This window comes from Miscanthus floridulus, chromosome 7, assembly GCF_019320115.1.
Source record: "Miscanthus floridulus cultivar M001 chromosome 7, ASM1932011v1, whole genome shotgun sequence".
Lineage (NCBI taxonomy): Eukaryota > Viridiplantae > Streptophyta > Magnoliopsida > Poales > Poaceae > Miscanthus > Miscanthus floridulus.
In genome coordinates, this window is record NC_089586.1 from 80,830,598 (window position 1) to 80,852,207 (window position 21,610).

Consider the following 21,610-nt stretch of genomic DNA (forward strand, 5'->3'; position numbering starts at 1 on the left):
AGGAGCTGTGTTGCTAAGATTGCAGGGTTCGATCTTTCGATCTGAAGCCGGATCGGTGTGTCATTCTCCGCCACAACGATAGTTATCATCACCTGACGGAAGATCGGGATCCCCGTCTCCATTAAGTGGTAATCAGAGCTAAGGTATACCGTCAGGTTCACTTTTATTCCCTAGTTTGAGTGTTTCGTATTCGTCCCATAGTCCAGTGCCTACTCGTTTTTCCTATCCTAGAACCTTCCGCGCCATAGCCTTTGCATATTTCAGTTTCAGAGTCCGTCGTGTTGAGTTTGTGTCCTGGTCGAGGTCTTGTTGCTGGTTAGGTCGTATTAGAGTCTAGTTCGTGTGTTTTCCCCCATCGTTTCCATCAAATCTTGGCTGTTGTGACCAATTTTGCACACATTGTTCCCGTTTTGTCCTCTAATTCGGAGCCAATTCTTAAAACCGGTCTAGTTTTCACATACGAACTCCATTTTCGACGTTCCATATATGCAAATCGATCAGAAAAAAATTTCGGATCCGTCCATCCCCCGACTTGTCGGGGTTCGGAATTTTTAGATTGGCCAAAAAGTGGTCACAAGATCCTCATTTCGTGGTCATAAGGTTTTTGTCAATTTTCATCCAGTTTTCTGAAAATTCCACAGGCCACGTCTTACACTTGTTTGAGATCATATTTTCTGTAGTTACTGCTTTTGTGCTCCTAAGTAAAAGAAAAATATCAAAAAATAAAATAAAAAAGTCAAAATTTCCCAAAAAAACAACGACAGCCCAAAAAATAGAAAAAAAGAGAGGGGCAAAAGAGGAACAATATCTAGAGGAGCACATAGAGAAGCCCAAAGTGAGCTGTGTTTGCGTGTGCTGTCTGTTTCCTTGTTTGTGTTGCTGTTTCCATCCACCATACTTGTTTTTCTCATACCTATCACCTTGCTATCCACTATACTTTTGTCACAACCTGGTACTTGCAACACTTTAGACCAGCAACGAGAACAAGTACTTTGGACTATAATTCAGCATTACTTTCTGTTACTGACTTGTGTGCCAGATATATATATTACTCTTTGTTTGCCTTCCAAGCTCCACAAATTCTTCAGATCAGTACAGACAAGGGGCCTTGCAATCTCGGTACCACTACCTCACAGGTATCACGAACCAGCCGCCGGTTGTACCGCCCACTGCTTGCGTGGTAAGAACTTGGTAAGAGCTTGGTAAGACGCTTCCACTTGCTGTGAAAAGTGACACCACTCCAACCACGTAGTCATTTGGTAGGGATAACTTTCACCTGTTTGTTCCTGTTTTTGTGTTTTCAATGGCAGGAGGTGAATAGACTGGAGATAACAATCCTAAGGGTTTCAACGAGTGTGTCAACCAAGAGCAACTACAAGCTGTTGTAGAGGATGCCCAAAAAAGGATGAATGAGGCTGTCAGGAAGGCCGTCACTGACGCACTCATTGAACTCAACATTGGCAATAGCATGGAGAGATTGGACAAGCGAATTTCTACGCTAACCGACAAGGTTACTGAGTTGGAAACTTTTGTGGCAGGCAACAACGACGTTTCCGGCAGCAACACCGATGGTCAAGACACGGTGCATGATGCCGCTGGAAACATAGGTCGAGCAGCTATCCGACAAGAGAGATTGCAACGTCTTCGCCACAACACGACAGGTATGGGTGGTGTCCACCACCACCACCGTCAAGGTAATAATCACTGTGTGCCCGATGATCCTTATGCTAAGATTAAGTTCACAATACCATCTTTTTCGGGTCATTATGATGCTGAGGGATATCTTGATTGGGAGATGATGGTAGAACAAAAGTTTAGTGCCCACCTTGTACCTGAGCAGCATAGAGTTAGACAAGCTACTAGTGAGTTTAAGGATTTTGCCATTATTTGGTGGAATGGGCTAGCTGCACAGGATGCTTTACCTGGTACATGGGAAGAACTTAAGGTAGCTATGCGTGATCATTTTGTTCCTCCTTCTTATCATAAAGACTTGCGTAAGAAATTGATGCGTTTAGAACAAGGAGATAAATCTGTACAGGATTACTATGGTGAGCTCCAAAAGGGATTGATGCGCTGTAGTGTTGTAGAGGGAAACGAAGATGCCATTTGTCATTTTTACTCTAGTTTGAGGCGTGACATTCAGGACATTGTTGATTATAAAGAATTTAACACTGTCAACCAGTTGTTTCAGTTTGCTATGCTTGCAGAAAAGGAATTGCAGGGGCGTGAATAGTAGGGCAAGAGCAAGGTCAGCACTAGCACATACACGCCACGCTCGGCCCCATCTTCGGGGCTGACCAAGCCATCCACTTTTCGGACGCCTCCACCAGCGAGCAAGCGACCAACAGCCTCTGGAGTTTCCACTACACCTAAGACACCTCCCACACGACCTTCAGATTTAGGTAAAAATTCTTTGCAGGTGCCTACCAAGAGTTCCTCATTCGTTGCATCGACGGGACGCACTTCGGGTATTCAGTGCCACCGCTGCCATGGCATTGGCCATGTGCAGAAGGACTGCCCAAGTCAGCGGGCATATATTGCTACAGAAGATGGTTACATCAGCACCTCTGACATTGAGGATGAAGAAGACCAAGATGCAGATGAGGAGGACGGCGAAGTCCTTGGCGACGAGGCCACGACGTCCTATAGGAGCATTATTGTACAGTGGGTGCTCAGCTCACAAGTGCAGCAACCTGAGAAGCTACAATGCCATAACTTGTTCTAGATTTTCTTCGTCATCAGCGACCGTCGAGCACGTGTCATTATTGATGGAGGTAGCTGCAACAATTTGGTGAGTTCTGATTTGGTCAAGAAGCTTAGCTTGACCACATGCCCACACCCACGTCCATATCATATTCAGTGGCTAAATGATTCTGGTAAAGCAAAGGTAACACAAACTTGCAGAGTTTCATTTTCCATTGGTTCTTTTGCTGATTCTGTTGATTGTGATGTGGTACCTATGCAAGCTTGTTCACTTTTATTGGGTCATCCTTGGGAACATGATAATGATGCTACACACCATGGTAGAAGTAATAAATACACTTTTGTGCATAAAGGAAAGAAAATTACTTTGGTACCTTTGACCCCTGCTCAAATTGTACAAGCTGATAGAGAACGCTCTGCTAGTTTGAATGATGTTCAATCTGAAAATCAGCAAGTTGCTAATTCTATTTTCCCACCTAAAAAGGATAAGTCTACATCTATTTCTAAGGCTGAGGGGATTAAATTGAAGGGTGGTGTTATGCTTGCAACAAAATGTGACTTTGCTGAAATTTTTGATGATGATATTTGCTATGCTTTGGTATGCAAACGAGCTATGTTTTCACTTGATGATATTGTTAGCTCGGTACCTCCTGCTATCACTAACCTTTTGCAGGAGTATGAGGACATTTTTCTAGCTGAGATACCCCCGGGGCTGCCACCTATGAGAGGGATAGAGCATCAAATCGATTTGATTCCGGGAGCGACCTTGCCCAACCGAGCTGCATATCGAACCAATCCTGAGGAGACTAAGGAAATTCAGCGGCAAGTCCAAGACCTTTTGGACCGTGGGTATGTACGTGAAAGCCTTAGTCCTTGTGCCATTCCTGTACTTTTGGTTCCTAAGAAAGATGGAAGTTGGCGTATGTGTGTTGATTGTAGAGCCATCAATAATATTACTATTCGGTATCATCATCCTATTCCTAGGCTAGACGACATGCTTGATGAGTTGTGTGGTTCTATAATTTTCACTAAGATTGACTTGCGAAGTGGCTACCACCAGATTAGAATGAAACTTGGAGATGAATGGAAAACTGCATTTAAAACCAAATTTGGGTTGTATGAGTGGTTAGTTATGCCTTTTGGTTTGACAAATGCACCTAGCACTTTCATGCGCTTAATGAATGAGGTTTTAAGAGTTTTTATTGGTCATTTTGTGGTAGTTTACTTTGATGATATATTGATTTACAGCAAGTCTTTTGATGAACATATGGATCATTTACGTGCTGTTTTTAATGCCTTACGTGATGCACGTTTATTTGGTAACCTTGAGAAGTGCATCTTTTGTACGGATCGAGTTTCTTTTCTTGGCTATGTTGTAACTCCACAGGGAATTGAGGTGGACGAGATGAAAATTGAAGCCATAAAGAGCTGGCCGGTTCCCCAAACCGTCACAAAGGTGAGGAGTTTTCTTGGTCTTGCAGGATTCTACCGCCGCTTCGTCAAAGATTTCAGCACCATTGCTGCCCCATTGCATGAGTTGACGAAGAAAGGAGTGGTGTTTCATTGGGGAGAGGCACATGAGGAGTCCTTTGACACTTTGAAGGACAAGCTTACACACGCACCATTGCTGCAACTTCCAAATTTTGGTAAGACTTTTGAGCTAGAATGTGATGCTAGTGGACTTGGCATTGGTGGTGTTTTGATGCAAGATGGTAAACCTGTTGCTTACTTTAGTGAAAAATTACATGGTCCTGTTCTTAATTATTCCACGTATGATAAAGAATTGTATGCACTTGTCCGTTCTTTAGAGACGTGGCATCATTATTTGTGGCCTAAAGAATTTGTTATTCATTCTGATCATGAATCGCTTAAGTATCTTCGCTCTCAAAGTAATCTAAATCGTAGGCATGCTAAATGGGTTGAATTTATTGAGTCTTTTCCTTATATTATCAAACACAAGAAAGGGAAGGATAATGTGATTGCTGATGCTTTGTCTAGAAGATATACATTGCTGTCTCAACTTGATTGCCGGATTTTTGGTCTTCAATCCATTAAAGAACAATATGCGCTTGATCCTGATTTTAAGGATGTGTTGCTTAATTGTAGAGAGGGACGCACATGGAATAAGTTTATGATCAGTGATGGTTTTTTGTTTAGAGCTAACCGCCTATGCATTCCAGTTGGTTCCGTTCGTCTTTTGTTGTTGCAGGAGGTACATGGAGGTGGATTGATGGGACATTTTGGTGCCAAGAAGACGGAGGAGGTGCTGTCCACACACTTCTTTTGGCCTAGGATGAGGCGTGATGTGGAGCGGTACGTGGCTCGGTGTGCCACATGTCAAAAAGCTAAGTCGCGATTGAACCCACATGGTTTGTATATGCCTCTTCCTGTTCCTTCTACTCCTTGGGCAGATATATCTATGGATTTTGTGTTGGGATTGCCAAGGACTAAGAGGGGGAGGGATAGTATTTTTGTGGTGGTTGATCGTTTTTCTAAGATGGCACATTTTATTCCTTGTCATAAGAGCGACGATGCTGTTCATATTGCTGACCTTTTCTTTCAAGAAATTGTTCGCTTGCATGGTATGCCTTCTACTATTGTTTCAGATCATGATGCAAAATTCTTGAGTCATTTTTGGCGCACGTTGTGGAATAAATTAGGGACCAAGCTGCTGTTTTCTACAACATGTCATCCCCAAACTGATGGGCAAACTGAGGTTGTGAATCGAACATTGTCCACCATGTTGAGAGCCATTTTGAAGCGCAATTTGAAGATGTGGGAAGAGTGTTTGCCGCATGTGGAGTTTGCATATAACAGGGCGGAACATTCCACCACCAAGGTAAGTCCTTTTCAGGTAGTGTATGGTTTTAACCCCCGTGCTCCTATTGATCTTTTGCCTTTACCTACCACTGAGAGAATACATAGTGATGCTAGAGAGCGTGCTGATTTTATTCGTAAGTTGCAGGAAACAACTCAAGCAAATATTGAAAGCATGAATGAAAAGTATAGAATTGCTGGTAGTAAAGGTAGAAAAGAGATTAAACTTGAACCGGGTGATTTGGTTTGGTTACATTTAAGAAAAGATAGATTTCCTGAGCTACGTAAGTCTAAATTAATGCCAAGAGCAGCTGGTCCTTATAAGATTATTGAGAAAATAAATGATAATGCATACAAACTTGAGTTGCCACCCGAGTTCGGGGTTAGTCCCACATTTAACATTGCAGATTTGAAACCTTATTTGGGAGAAGAAGATGAGCTTGAGTCGAGGACGACTCCAATTCAAGAGGGGGAGGATGATGAGGACATCACTCCTTTGGATGTACCAGCTGATCCTCCAACCGTCATGCAAGGTCCAATGACCCGGGCTCGAATGCGTCAACTCAATTTACAGGTGAGCTCGTTCTTAAGCGATCCTTTTCATACTTTTGAGAATAGATTACTACCTAATGATGTTATCTTGCTTAGGAACATTGGAGAGGGTCAAGAGGGACTAAGAGGACGTGGAGGAGGTGATGATGACCAGCAAGGACGTCCAACACAAGCCGGAGGCCCAGTCCAAAACGAATTCGAGTCTGCCTCGGCCTCCAGGACTAGTCTGCCTTAAATTGGTCGCCCAGGACGCATCCGGACTCCGTTTTTGATGATCCACATATGGATGGAAAGCTAATTTGATAAGGAAGCCAATCCAAGTGGTTTCACGTCAAAAGCTGTTCGGAATCAACGGGAATCGTCGAAACAAGTCAGCGTCCAGAATCTGCCAGGGTGCTGCGACACCGTCTTTTGGTCCGTTGGACCGTGTATCGAGTTTGGGCCCATTAGGGCCACGTCCAGGGGTCTTGCACGACCCTAGAGTCTTCATAAACAGCCGCCGCCCCTCCATTAGGGTTTGGGTTTTGCTTAGATTATTCTGTCAAGAAACAGTTTCGCCGTTCTTCGGTTTGTGAGACCCCAACTCGTGAGATTAATCATACATCTGCAATTTGGTTGCGATCTTTCTTGTTCTTGCTTGTGTTCTTCGTTGCGCAGGCAGGGATTAGCCTTCTTGGCGAGGTCAACCTGGTCCGAGACTCGGTTGATAACCAGAGGAGCTGTGGTGCTAAGATTGCAGGGTTCGATCTTTCGATCTGAAGCCGGATCGGTGTGTCATTCTCCGCCACAACGATAGTTATCATCACCTGACGGAAGATCGGGATCCCCGTCTCCATTAGCAGGCTCGTAGTAACGAGCCGGGCCGGCTGTAAGCCAGCTCCAAGATCATGAACTCGGTGGTCACCACCGGTTCCAATAGGGGAACTCCGGGTCCGGTGCCGCCCCACCGGAGGATGCCGCCACGTCGTCGGCGTACTCCAGCACGGCAGTGCCGGTGCTGTTGTTGAAGATGGTGAACGGGTTGTTTGGCAACAGCGGCCGCGCGCCCATGTGGTACCGGGCATTTAGCAGCCCACGTGAGGCGCAACGTCTCCGGGTCCTGGCCGAGGAAGACCAGCAGCGGCTCCGAGTAGAGCTACAGGAGGGAGACGACGGCGGAGGCCAGCGCCGAGGTGAGCAGGGAAGCCTGCAGGTGCACGCCCATCGTCCGATACGCCCGCGCGCCGTACCCTTGCCCGCACAGCGTCTCCAGTGACCCACTCAGCGTGGCGGCGGCGAGCTGCAGGTCACTGAGGCGGCCGGCGAACATGACGGACACGAGCGGGATGGCGTAGTTGGCCATGCTGGTGGCCACCATGGGTGTCCACTTCCCTATGCGTACACGGACGTCAAGTCACGACCTCCTCCGTTAGTACGAGCACAAGCACTCCCCAATGGTGACCCGCGCTTGAGCAGAGCAGCGGCGCTCGCCCGCGGTGGCCTGCGCACGAGGCGGAGCGGCCGTGCTCGCCCACGGCGGCCTACGCGGACAACGTGGTGGACGTCGAGGGACTCCTGGAGGACCAGAGCAGCAGCGACGCTGCAGCCGCTCATGTGGGCGCTCGCGCGGGACGCCAGGCAGACCCGCTGCTGGGCCGTGGCGCTCAAGGACGCGCGGCTGGAACGCGTGACCAAGTGCAGCACCTGCTCATGCAAATCTGTGGGAGTGAACACTGGGTACCGTGGGACCCTTGGCTCGGGTCTTTATGTTCAAATCATGTCCACGTGGACGACCACGTCACCTTCTAACCCTGCTCATGTCTATTTTGGACCTGGATGAGATCACTTAAATACATTAGGCAGTCAAACATGCGATTTTATAGTTTGGTGACCCAGATGAAAACCACTTAATACTTTAAGGACCGGCCATGCAATTTACTCTAACTCTAAATTTTGTGTTCTAGCTTGCTTCAAATGTGGTTTTGTATTTTTCAAAAAAAACTTTGGTTTGTTTATTAAGAATTCATAACTAATTCATTTTGGAATTGGCACAAACATGAAACTAGTACCCAAAATATTTTATCAAAAAAATATATGTCTCCATTGGTCCTAGATTTAGAGTTCTTCGGATATTTATTTAAGTCATCATTTTGTGTTATACTAAATTAAGAGATCGACCAAGAGAATCCATACTCTAAATTGAGTACCAAATATGTTAGAGTCAAATTAACTAAATTATTTTTGGAGGGCTAGCAACGTCAATACTACTGATAATGCACAAATATGATCTAGATGTAGTGAGCATAGCACCCGCAAGATTGCTGTCATCCATAAAGTCTCGTTTAAACGCAGTTTGCTAAGCATTCTTTTGGTCAATCCCATGTTTGATATTGTACAAATATGATAATTTAGAGAAGTAACGAACATGACTACATACAATAAAACACTAGGACTAAGAACAAATAAAATGCAAATAACTCCAAATAGAGCCCAACGCATAGATTTTTTTAAGGATTAAGTCTACTTTTGGTCCCTCAACTATTATATCGGTCTAATTTTAACCCACAACAACAAAATCGTCTAGTACCGGTACCCCAAATGTCAAAACTGTTCACTTTTAGCACATGGACAAGGGCATGACTGTTTTGACCGACGTCGAGCGGTTTTGACACGCAACCTCCATCTCAATGAGAGGTGGGGCCCATGCGTCATCGACTCAGTCCCTCCGTCTCCATCCTCACGGCCACGGCCTCGCGCTCCTGGACGCTGACGAGGAAGGCGGCCACGTCGTCGTCTAATTCCTCGCAGAGGCCCGCGTACTTGCCGCCCTCCAACGACTCGCTCCACGACCTTGCCGTTCCCACCCTTGCCAACCGTCAGCAGCGCCATGGCTGTCTCTGTGGCCTTCCGCCACTGCTCGGCCTGCACCCGCAGGCGACGCAGCTCGATTTCCATCTCGCCCTTCTTCACCGCGTCGGCATCCGCCGTCCTCGTGGTTGCAGAGCCCTTCTCGGACTCATGCTGACGCAGCTCCTGCTTCAGCTGCCTGTTCTCGTGCAGCGCGCCCTGCAGCTGCTTCTTCAGTGCGTCGGCCGAGCTGTCTGTTCTCGTCTCCGCTTGTAGCTTCTTGTTCACGTCTAGTGCGCTCCATAGCTCGGATTCCTTGTCGAACAGGCTCGCCTTGAGGAAGATGACCTCGGACTTAGCGCCCTCGAGCGCCGTCGCAAGCTTGCCGTGCCGCAGGTCGGACTCTGTCTTTATCTGGTCCATGAGCTTGTACGCGCACTGCGTCTCGACGGTGCTAATGATCTTCTCTTCTTGGTACCTAGCCTCTGCGCCCCCTAGCTCCGCCCTCAGCTCGGCGACCTCTGACTCTGAGCCCGAGCAGTTGCACGGTCGCTTGCGGCCTTTGACGACATCTCCGCGATCTCGTCCTCGAGAGCCTTGTGTTAGATTGATCTCTAATCCTAACTGGAACCAACGGCCCAGTTGGGCCTTTGATTCATGCCCTTATCGGGGGCGCCTAGCCCACCATGGCTGGAGGGCCCCTGTCACACTGCGCTATAAAAAGAGGTGGGGGCTGGCGGCTCTTATCACGAGGTTGACCTGAGCCGAGCTCCCCACCAACATCTAAACTCTAATCTGATCAGAGAGGGGCGCAGCCAGTGATGGGAAGCCACCAGCTGCGCCGCCTCTGGACTGTGTTACCAGACTTCACTGCCTTCACCGCCGATCGCCACTGCCCATCACCGATGTCCTCTTCCCTGACCATTGTTGCCCTAGCGCAGATCGACTCCATGGTGGACGCGAGTGGATCTTCCACTGTGGTGTCAAGTTTGACATGTCCATCTTCTACTCCGCCCCTCTATGTCTCTCGTTGCAATAGTAGATGTACTAGGGCTCATGATTCTATTTAACCGCAAGTAGCCCCTTGGATCTATCCCTAGTACGATCTACAGTTCTAACAATGGTACTAGAGCCATTGTTTTCTAGGGTTTTAGATCTAGAATGGGTAAACTGATTAGAAAAGGAAAAAGAAGGTTAGATCCAGTGCGGCTCTAACAAGAAGAGAGGGTTCGAATGAACCCTAACCCTAATTGGGTGAAAGAAAGAAGGAGGGCTCGGTTTCATGTCTAAACTGAACCCTAAAACCCGCAATCAATTCGGGGAAAAGAACAACAGTGAAACCCTAACCCTAATCCCCAAATCGAATGAAATCCGAGAAGAAAATCCAAAAGCAGATGAAGGAAAAGATATGGGGATGTTGGGGGAAAGGGAGGCCTACCTCGCCGCTGCGCAGCGCTGTTGCCTCACCGACGCGCGGGGAGAAGAAGGCCGAGCCGGGGGCGTTGCTCGTCGGGCTCTGGCCAAAGAGGCGTCGCGGCCAGGCCACTCGCCGACGGCGCGCTCACCCGCTGTGGAGCACGCTCACTGGCGAGGGGGCCGGCGACGGCGTCGAGGCTCTGTTTGCCCTCCGTCGTCTACTCGCTCGGTGCTACTGTGCTGAGGAGAGAAGAGAGAGCGGCGAAGAGAGAGAGAGAGAGCAAAGTGTCAAATGAGCTAGGGTTTTCGGGTCGCACAGCCGTGGTGGCGTTTTATTCGCGCGATATCGCCGCTCGGCTGTCGGATCGGCGTGGATGGCTCAGATCGAGCGGGCCAGCGATGCGGCCTAGGCGGGCACGCGCGGTCGAGCAGCTTTGCCGGCCCAGGCCCAGGTTGCGGCCTAGGTGCGGCCGGGCGTCGCGCAAGGGAAGTGGGCCGAGTAGTTTTGGTTGCTGGGCCAAAGGAGCAGTACGAAATGGATCAGTTTTTTTTCTTTTTCCAGTAAATATTTATTTCCTGAAAAATGAATAAATGGCTTAAAGAAAATAGAAAAGAGAATTTTCCTGTGGGTAAAATTCACAAAATTGAATTATTTTCCGCTATGTATTTAAAGATGTTATTTTTATTATTAAATTCGAACCAACAGGAGAATTTAATTTTGAAAAATGGATATGTTTTAATTGATTATAATATTGTTATTATTCTGACCAACATTTATTAATGGCAATATTATGATGTTTTGTCTTGCATTAATTCTATTTCTGCACAACGGTGATGTAGAATTAATGTAGAGAATAATTGTATGTTTTAATTTTGACCAATGTTGGAACTAAGATATGTAATTGTTATTGTTATTATTTATGTTCTCACTCTATCTGAATTATGTTTTCAGACGGATACAACTTGATGGGTTGTATCAAAGAGATCCCCACTCTCAAAGGTGATAACTACACTGAGTGGAAGAAAAAGATCGACCTGGCCTTCATCTTGGCTGAGGTGGACTGGGTAGTCACCACATCATGTCCCACAGAGCCTGTGGCACCGGTGAGAGAGACAAATGAGGCTGATGCCGCTTGGGTAACTAGAGAGAGGGATTTTGCATCCCAAAGAATATCCTATGACCTTGAACATAGGAAGTGGGTCACTGCCAACAAGAAGTGTTTGGCTATGATAAAGAACACGATTGAGCCTGCAATTGTGGGTTCAATCCCAGAGTGTGACACCATCACCGAGTATCTCGAAAGAATAAAGAGTCAGTTCACTGGCTCTTCAAAGACATATGCTACCCAGCTGATAAAGCAGCTGGTGACAGAGAGGTACTCTAGGTAATGGTGGCATAAGAGAGCACATACTAAGGATGAGCAATTTGGCATCCAAGCTAAAACCAATGGATCTGGCTCTCAAGGATGAGTTCCTTATCCATCTGATTTTTGCTTCCTTGCCAAAAGAGTTTGACACTTTTGTTGTCAACTACAACATACAGCCTGAGAAATGGGACATGGAGAGGCTCATGGCTATGTGTGTGCAAGAAGAGGAGAGAATGAAAGCTGCCAATGGTGGCTCTATCAATTATTTGAAAGACAATAAGAAAAAGAATAATAATGCTAACTCCTCTTCAAAGTCAAAGAGAAAGGGTCCCATGCTGCATCAGCCTCAGCAGAACAAGTTCACAGTAGAGAAAGACCAGTGTCTCTATTGTAAGAAGATGGGACATTATAAGAAAGATTGTCCCAATTACTTAAAGATGATCATGGCAAAGAAAGGTGAGAACATTATTACGTTCATAAATGAATCCCTGTATGTACAGTATTCGAAATCTACTTGGTGGATTGACTCAGGTGCAACTGTTTATGTTGCTAATTCTTTACAGGGATTCCTGTTCGATGAGGACTACGCAAAAAGCGAAAGACACGTTAAAGTTGCAAATGGAGTCTGAGCAGAAGTTGAAGCCGTTGGCGATCTTTCTCTAGAGCTTGCTGATGGTTTCAAACTTATACATAGAGATGTTCTTTATGTTCCCTCATTACAGAGGAACTTGATTAGTGTTTCATGTTTGGACAATGATGGATATGATTGCCATTTTGGAAATGGCAAATGTAAGATAACATTTAATAATGCATGTGTTGGTCTTGCTATCTTACAAAATGAGCTTTATTTATTATCACTACGTGATGATGTGAATGTTGTATGCGATGATGGGAATGTTGTGTGCGACAATGTGGATGTATCCTCGTCTGTGGATGTAAACAGAAAACGAAAGAGAGCTCATGATGCATTGTTGAAATTATGGCACTATCGTTTAGGCCATATTTCGAGGGAGAGAATAGAAAGACTAGTTAAGAATGATATTCTTCCTCCATTAGAGCTCTCAGATTTAGAACAATGCAGAGAATGCATTAAAGGAAAGTATGTAAAGAAAATTAAGAAAGATGTCAAATGAAGCACAGGAATTCTACAGATTATTCACACAGACATCTGTGGTCCGTTTCCTGTAAAGAGTGTGGATGGTTATGATTCATTCATAACATTCACAGATGATTACTCCCGTTATGGCTATATTTATCCAATCAAAGAAAGAACAGAAGCATTGGATAAATTTAAGATATTTAAGGTAGAAGTTGAAAACCAACACAATTTAAAGATTAAGATAGTCAGGTCCAACCATGGGGGGAGTACTACGGTCGGCATACCCTATATGGCCAAGTTCCTGGACCTTTTGCAAGGTTCTTACAAGAGAATGGCATAGTAGCCCAGTATTCTACATCGGGCGAACCTCAACAGAATAGAGTAGCTGAAAGGCGCAATCGTACCCTAATTGATATGGTGCGCAGTATGATAAGTTACTCCACCTTACCGTTGAGGCTGTGGATGGAGGCGTTAAAAACCGCCATTCATATTCTTAATAGAGTACTAAGTAAGTCGGCGCCCAAAACACCGTATGAGTTGTGGACAGGAAGAGTACCCTCACTAAATCACTTATGTGTGTGGGGGAGTCCTACTGAGGCTAAAGTATTTAACCTAAACATTGGGAAGCTAGATCCCAAAACAGTGAGTTGCCATTTTATTGGTTACCTAGAAAAGTCAAAAGATTTTCATTTCTACTGTCTAGACAGACATACAAAGTTTGTGGAAACGAGACACGCTGTCTTCCTAGAGGATGAAATGTTGAGGGGGGAGCATGGTAGCTTGAGAAATTGACCTTGAAGAGAAGCGGATGTATGCGCCCACTCCGATAATTCACGAGCCATTTTTTTCACTACCTGTTGTCGCTGCACCGACAGTGCAAGATACTATGGTGCAAACACCTGTTGTTATTCCGCCTGTGGCAACAATGAATGATGATGAGGAACCTATTCTTCAAGGATCCTATAGAACCAATTGCCACACATGAGGGAGAGCAACAACAGCCTCAAACAGAAGATGTGCCAAGTATGGAGGCCCCTAGAAGGTCTCAAAGAGTTAGAAAATCAGCTATTCCTGCTGATTATGAAGTGTACAACACTGAGGAATTTCAAATGGAGGATGATCCCACCTCATTTGAAGAAGCCATGAGAAGTGATCATTCATCAAAGTGGCTTGAGGCCATGGAAGATGAAATGAAATCTATGAATGCCAATAAAGTTTGGGATTTGGAGATAATTCCTAAAAGAGCCAAAACAGTAGGCTGTAAATGGGTCTACAAAACAAAGCTTGACTCTCAAGGGAATATAGAGAGATATAAAGCATGACTTGTGGCAAAAGGCTTTATGCAAAGAGAAGGGATTGATTACAATGAGACCTTTTCTCCAGTCTCATGTAAGGATTCCTTCAGAATCATAATGGCATTAGTGATACATTACGATTTAGAATTACATCAGATGGATGTAAAGACGACATTTCTCAACGGGGACTTGGAGGAAAGTGTTTACATGGCACAACCAAAAGGTTTTGTCATGGAAGGAAAAGAACGAATGGGATGCCGCCTAAAGAAATCCATTTATGGATTAAAACAAGCTTCATGACAGTGGTACTTAAAGTTTGATCAGACAATAAGGAATTTTGGGTTTAAAGAGAATGTAGAGGACAATTGTGTCTATACAAAGTTTAAGAATGGGAAGTCTATCTTCCTTCCTGTATGTGGATGATATCTTACTTGCTAGTAGTGATGTCAGTCTACTACTGGGGACAAAGAAGTTTTTGTCCTCAAAATTTGATATGAAAGATCTTGGTCAAGCTTTATTCGTTCTAGGGATCGAGATTCACCGAGATAGAAGTAAAGGGATATTAGGACTGTCACAAAAGGCATACGTAGAAAAGATCTTAAAGAAATTCAGTATGCACAAATGTAGTCCCTCACCTGCTCCTATAGTCAAGGGCGATAGATATGGGGATTTTCAATGCCCCAAGAACCAATATGAGATCGATCAAATCAAAGTGGTTCCATATGCTTCAGCTGTTGGAAGCTTGCAATATGCTCAATTATGCACGTGCCCTGACTTGGCATTTGTTACCGAGTTACTTGGTAGATTCCAGAGCAATCCTAGAACAGAACACTAGAAATTGGTAAAGAAAGTCTTGCGTTATTTACAAGGAACGAAAGGCCTCATGATGATGTATAGAAGATCTGATTCACTCCATATAGTGGGATATTCAGATTCTGATTATGCGAGAGATGATAGAAAATCTATGTCTGGATATGTATTCACTCTCGCAGGGGGAGCTATTTCATAAAAAGCTCAAAGCAAACCATCACTACATCGTCCATAATGTATGCCGAGTTTGTAGCGTGTTATGAGGCAACGGGGCAGGTGAACTGGCTAAAGAAGTTCATACCTGGTTTGAAGGTGGTTGACGACATCTATAAACCACTTAAGTTATACTGCAATAATAATCCGGTAGTATAGTATGCTCACAACAATAAGTCAAGTGGTGCTGCCAAACACATTGACATAAAGTATTATGTTGTGAAAGATAAAGTCCAGGATCAAGTCATAAGTCTTGAGCATATAAGTACCGTAAAGATGCTCGTGGATCCGCTTACAAAAGGCTTACCACCCAACGTGTTCAGAGAACATGTAGCCGACATGGGTTTAAAGGAAAGCCTATAATTCCTAGACAAAAGAAGGCCCAAAGATAAGTATCTATTTCAGAACAGAGTAATGTGTTGTAGCTGTTAAATCTATCGGCAATGGACCGTGACGATGAGACATGCTCTATGCGCTAATCCGTAATGGAATGAACAAAAGTAAATGATATGAAAGTGAAAGATGGAAAGAGATCAAGGGGGAGATTGTTAGATTGATCTCTAATCCTAACTGGACCCAACGGCCCAGTTGGGCCTTTGATTCGCTCCCTGATCGGGGGCGCCCAACCCACCATGGCTGGAGGGCTCCTGTCACACTACTCTATAAAAAGAGGTGGGGGCCGGCGGCTCTTATCATGAGGTTGACCTAAGCCGAGCTCCCCACTGACATCTAAACCCTAATTCGATCAGAGAGGGGCGCAGCCAGTGATGGGAAGCCACTAGCCGTGCCGCCTCCGGACTGCGTCACCGGACTTCACTGCCTTCACCGTCGGTCGCCACTGCCCATCACTAACATCCTCTTCCCCGACCATCGCTACCCAAGCGCAGATCGACTCTATGGCAGACGCGAGTGGATCTTCCAATGCGGTGTCAGGTTTGACACGTCCATCTTCTAGTCCACCCCTCTATGTCTCTCGTTGCAATAGTAGATGTACTAGAGCTCGTGATTCTATTTAACCGCAAGTAGCCCCTCGGATCTATCCCTAGTACGATCTATAGTTCTAACACCTTGACCTTGGCACGTGACTCCTCGAGCTCCTTCACCACGAGGCTGAACGAGTCCATCAGCTTGGACCCATCGGTGAGCAGTGAATTGATGGTGGCCCGGCTCGCCTCCAGCTGCTGCTTGCACTCCTCGTGCAAGGCGCGTGCCTGCGCCTCGGCCTCCTCGCTCACCTTGAGCTTCACCCTGAGCTTGTCGATGGTTGCCAGCGCCTCCACCACGTCCTGCCGGCGGTCGGCGCGTGGCGTGGCGGCGAGCTGGACGCGGAGGCGGTGCACCTCGCCCATCGCGCCGCTAGCGCGGTCGAGTCAGCGGCATGCTGCTTCTGCATGGCCTCCAGCTCCGACTGCCACGAGCGGTCGCGCTCCTGAGACCGGCGACACAGCTCCAGGAGGCGCGCCTCCTCGGCCGACGAGAGCTCGGCGAGCTGCGCCTCGGAGTCGCGCGCCTGCGCGGATGCCGCGGCGGCGTGCGCCTTGGCATCGTCGGCCTCCTGCAGGGCCCGCTTCCTGAAGAGCTCGGAGGAATGGAGCTGCTCCTTGGCCTTCTTGAGCTCGTCTTGCAGCTGCGACAGCTGGGACTCCAGCTCTGGCAGCTTCATCGTCGGTGGCCTCCTTTTCATCGTAGGAGGAGGAGGCTCCGCCGGTGCCGCACCACGCCCTGAGCGTGCGGACGGTGTCGTGAAGGCGCTCGGGCGCCGGGTGGCACGGCTCGCTCGCGGACCACTCGTGTGCTGCCGCGGTTGGCGCCACGGCCGCCTTCCTCTCGTTCAGGAGCGCGAGGCCGTGAGGATGGAGAGGGAGAGATTGAGTTGATGACGCGTGGGCTCCACATGTCACTGAGATGGAGGTTGCGTGTCAAAACCGTTTAACGTTGGTCAAAACAGCTTTGTTCTCGCCTAGATGCTAAAAGTGAACGGTTTTGACGGTTGGGGTACCGGTACTAGACGGTTTTGTAGTTAATACTTAAAATTAGACCGACACAATATTAGAGGGGATAAAAGTGGATTTAATCCCTTTTTTTAAGTTACGTACTCGGGGTTCATATTTTTTTGATTTTTGGGAGATGATAACTTTTCATCTAACTGAATGGGTCTTGCTATACTTGCTCTACCGGATTAGAGTGGGTGCCGAAGGACTCGATAGTATTTGGCAGCTTTAGTGTTTCATACACGCGCATTTGGTCGTTTTCTCTTCACTGCGCTAGCTGTTTCGAGTTTGTTCGGTTTGTTTTACCTTAGGGGGCCTTGTTAGCTTTCTCTCAGCTATCCAACATTGTAGAAAAGAATTTCTTCACGCTACATGTATCGACAAAAGCGAGAAGACTTATAATTTACAGTCCACTCGCTTGTGCTACTTACTATTGCTGCTGCGGCTGCAAACAAGCGAGCACGTCCTTGTTGTTTGCAGCTACAACAGCAATAGTGTTGCACTATGTACAGCTGTAGCTGCAGATGACAGCAACAACGGTGTGTAGCAGAAGCGACCATGCCCTTAGAACGGAGGGAGTACCACGTAAAACAGTTCAATGTGTTTTAAAAGAATTAAGTCCAGTTTTAACTTCTCAGCTCTTGTCTAATTTTGAAAGGATCTAAACAATACCTAGAGGGGAGGTGAATAGACGTATCTAAAAATTTCTATGTAATCTCAAAGTCAAATGTCAGTGACAGTCGGAAGCCCTGCCAGTTTGGGTTGGCCAGAAGTTCCGACGCAAATAGTCAGGAGTTCCGACACCTATGAGAATAGCACTATAAGTGCTAAAACGAACTTTGAGTGAAAGATATCTTACAACCCCACTCCCTAGTGGTAAGATGAAGTGTTGAGGTTGCTCCTTTGACGCCGGAAGGTCACCATTCCGTAGATCGAGTCCAAACCCTAAGAGGAGAGTTAGGGAGGAAGACAAACCAACAAGAACAAATATGATAGCATAAATCACAACAACAATAAGCACGCGGGACACAAGAATTTATCCCGAGGTTCGGCAACCCCACAAAGGAGCTCCTCATCCTTGTTGTTGAGGTGACCACAAAGGTCAGAGTCTCTTCCACCTCCTTGCCTCTCTCAAAGCAACCACAAAGGTTACTTGAGCTTTCTACTAATAAATCGAGGGTAATACAAACTTCCCAAGGCTCTTCCACAAGATGAAAGCTCTTGGCCGACGCCTAGCTAGCTAGGGTTCCAAGAACCCAAGAGTAATAGAGGCAAATCCAACCAGTTTGACGAAGAAATCAAGTGTTCAAGCTTGCCAAAGTGATTCTCTTACTCAATCCATCTCCTTTTACTCAAAACCCTAGGGGAATCAAAGATTGGAGCAAAGAGGAGAGGAGATGGGAGCCATGAATGCTTAGGAGCTGTTTTGGACGAAGGTTGGTGAGCAATGAATGAGTGGTTCCCGGTTAGAAGAGAGGAGAGAGCTATTTATACTCAAAGGCAAATCCAACCGTTTAGATCTGAGTCGAAAGTTCCGACATAGATTGCCAGAACTTCCAGCTAAAAGGTCATTGTTTGGTTTTGGTAATTGAGTGACAACCTTAGGTGGACTAATGTGTTTAACAGAGATACACAGGTGATTAGTCCATAGGTACATATGTGTGAGCAACATATGCATGCCATGACGGTGATGATGGCTCAAAGATGTTACAAAGCTCACACATGTGATGATGAAGGAGCTTATTGCACATGAGACATGACATTGAGTCATGTGACCAAGGTAGAGAAGATTAAGACATGACTTGGCTTGATGGACCGGTTGCAAGCGTGAAGGGCAAGTCGAAGGCTTTGGAGTGATGGACCACGTGGCGATGAAGCTTGAGCAAGACTTGGCACCGATGGACGAAGGCAACGGTAAAAATCAAGTGAAGTCAAGATCGATGGACCAATGTAGTCACGTGATGATATAAAGGGGATCATATCATTAGGTGATTGGTTGGTGCATGTGTTGCATCAACAATGGAGGAGATGGAATGAAATACGCAAGGCAAAGATATAACCTAGGGCATTTCATTTCGCCGGTCATAGGTGTGTAGAGAAATTTATGACCGGGGTTAGGATATATGGCCGTACTATCAAAAAGAGCAAACTTATTAGTATATCGGTCATCTAGTGCCACTCGAGTGATCTAACTTTGTATCATCGCTAGGATCGAGTGACGTGGCAAGTTGAGTGGCTAATCCTTTGGAAAATATTTGTGAAAAGCTAACACACATACACATGCTGGTGTACACTTGGTGGTGTTGGCACATTTACAAAGGAGAAGAAGTTGGAGTTGATGAGGATCAACTCGGTGAAGAAACGGAGATGAGAAGGTGTCAATGTGAGTGACCGGACACTGGCCTCAGTAGGACCGGCGCGCCGGGTCAGTGGTAGTAGAGCACGCGTAGGCGTCAGTTTTCAACCGGACGCTGGGCGAAGAAGTGACTAGGCGCGCAGGGCCTACATCCGGTCGCGTGTGATGTATGGTGACGTAGCACGGGTAGCTGAGGTAGTGAGGACCTGACGCTCGGCTGCGTCCTGTGACCGGACGCATTCGGTCGCAAAATAGAGGCTCGGGGAGCTCTCTAGTAACGACCGGACTCAGACGTAGCAGCGTTCGGTCATCCTCACTGTACTGCATCCGGTCATCTCTTGACCATTGGCGCGTGGCGTCGACCGTTGAAATCAAGCAACTGAGGTTGAATGGAGGCGACATGTGGCATGCATCTGTTGACCAAACGCTGGACTGGGTGTGTCCGGTCGATCTGACCGGCATGTCCGGTCGCCCCGAGCAGTGCCCAGTGAAGGGGTACAATGACTCTATTTTCGTGGGGGTTATAAATAGAAGGGGTTCTTGGCCATAGCTGAGTGAGAGAGCACCTTAGGGGACTTTGTGTCCATGCTTGGGAGTGCTTAGGTGCCCTCTATCTCATATATACTTGATAGTGATCATCCGATTATGTGATAGAGCGATTCTAGTGCGATTGCATCATGAGGTTGCATCGAGTGGCACTAGGTGATCGAGTTGCAAGCCGGTGGTGCTTGTTAGTCTTGGAGGTTGCCACCTCCTAGACGGCTTGGTAGTGGTCTCCATCGAAGCCCGCAAGAAGCTTGTGCAGTGCTTCGGAGAAGAGCTTTGTGAGGGGCATTGTGCTCGCCCCACAGGAGCCGCGAAGAGCAACTCTAGTAAAGCAAGACGCGAAGGGCGACAAGTGGTCCGGCCAGGTCAAGTGCTTGAGCTTGTGGTAAGCACCCTATGTGGGAGAGTATGACTTGCGGGTCACCACTAGCAAGAGGACCGGCGCCAACCTTGGAGCTTGTCTCAACAAGGACTAGCGTGTTGGCAAACACGTGAACCTCGGGATAAAAATCATTGTGTCATCCTTGTATTCCCGTTGGTTTGCATCCTCGTTACACAAGCTTGTATTTACATTTCATATACATTGTACTTGTGTAGTTGCTCTTGTAATTTGTTAGCTTGTGTAGCTCACTAGTTACCTTCTTGCTTGTGTAGCATAAAAGTAGCTCACTTGCGTGGCTTATTTGGTATGCGTAACCTTGTTAGTCACATTGCTTAGTTTGTGTAGCTAAGTATTTGCGCTCTCTAATTGGACATTGGTTGCCTTGTTATTGAGCATTGCTAGTGAGCTTAGGTGGCTTTGTGCTTTTGCTTACTAGCATGTGTAGGAGCTCTCTCATTGCTTGAAGTACTAGTGGTATAAGTTTGTATGACCTTGCTCCTAGAATTGGATAGGTGAGCTCTAGCTAGCCCGGCACCTTTGTTGCCTAATTGGGATCTTTATAAGGTGCTTGTGAACTTCGATAGAGGGGTGTAGTCTTAGCTAGACCGATTGTTTTAATTCCGCATTTGTTTCGGTTAGCTGGCTCGATTAAGTTTAAGAAAGGACTATTCACCTCCCCTCTAGTCCACCATCTAGACCCTACAAGTGGTATTGGAGCTAGGTCTCTCATTTGTAGTCTTCACCGACCCAAGAGGATGGCATCTAGTGGGCTAGATGTTTGTGAGACACACATTTTTATGGCACAAACTTTGCACTTTGGAAAAATCACATGCTTGATCATTTTCGTGCAAAGGGTCCAAAGTTTTGATAGATTGTCACTAGTGGTCTCACTCATGTATTGGACCATAGAAATCTCACCAAAGTTCAAAAGGTTCTCTTTAAACTTGATGCACATACTTGTTGTTTTCTAATGGATGTATTGAGTTTTGATTTGATGAAACAAGTAAACTACACGGGAACCGCTCGTGAGATATGGGAGTCCATCAAACGCACCTTCGGTGATTCCTCCACATGGGATGATGGCAAGTTCAGGGAGGATGAGCCCAAGAAAGTGGCACATGAGGATGTTGAGCATGACCACAACTTGGTGATTGTGGAAGATTGCTCCACCACATGGTCAAGTGATGATGATGATTGATCTACTTTAAGTTCACTTGACAAGATTGATGATGATGAT

At 46.4% G+C, this 21,610-nt stretch overlaps 1 pseudogene; it reads right to left on the reverse strand.

Moving 5' to 3' along the window:
* Window positions 1-8,759: 8,759 nt before the first annotated feature.
* LOC136465724 (interactor of constitutive active ROPs 2, chloroplastic-like) lies at window positions 8,760-16,782 on the reverse strand (annotated as a pseudogene).
* Between the last annotated feature and the right edge of the window lie 4,828 nt (window positions 16,783-21,610).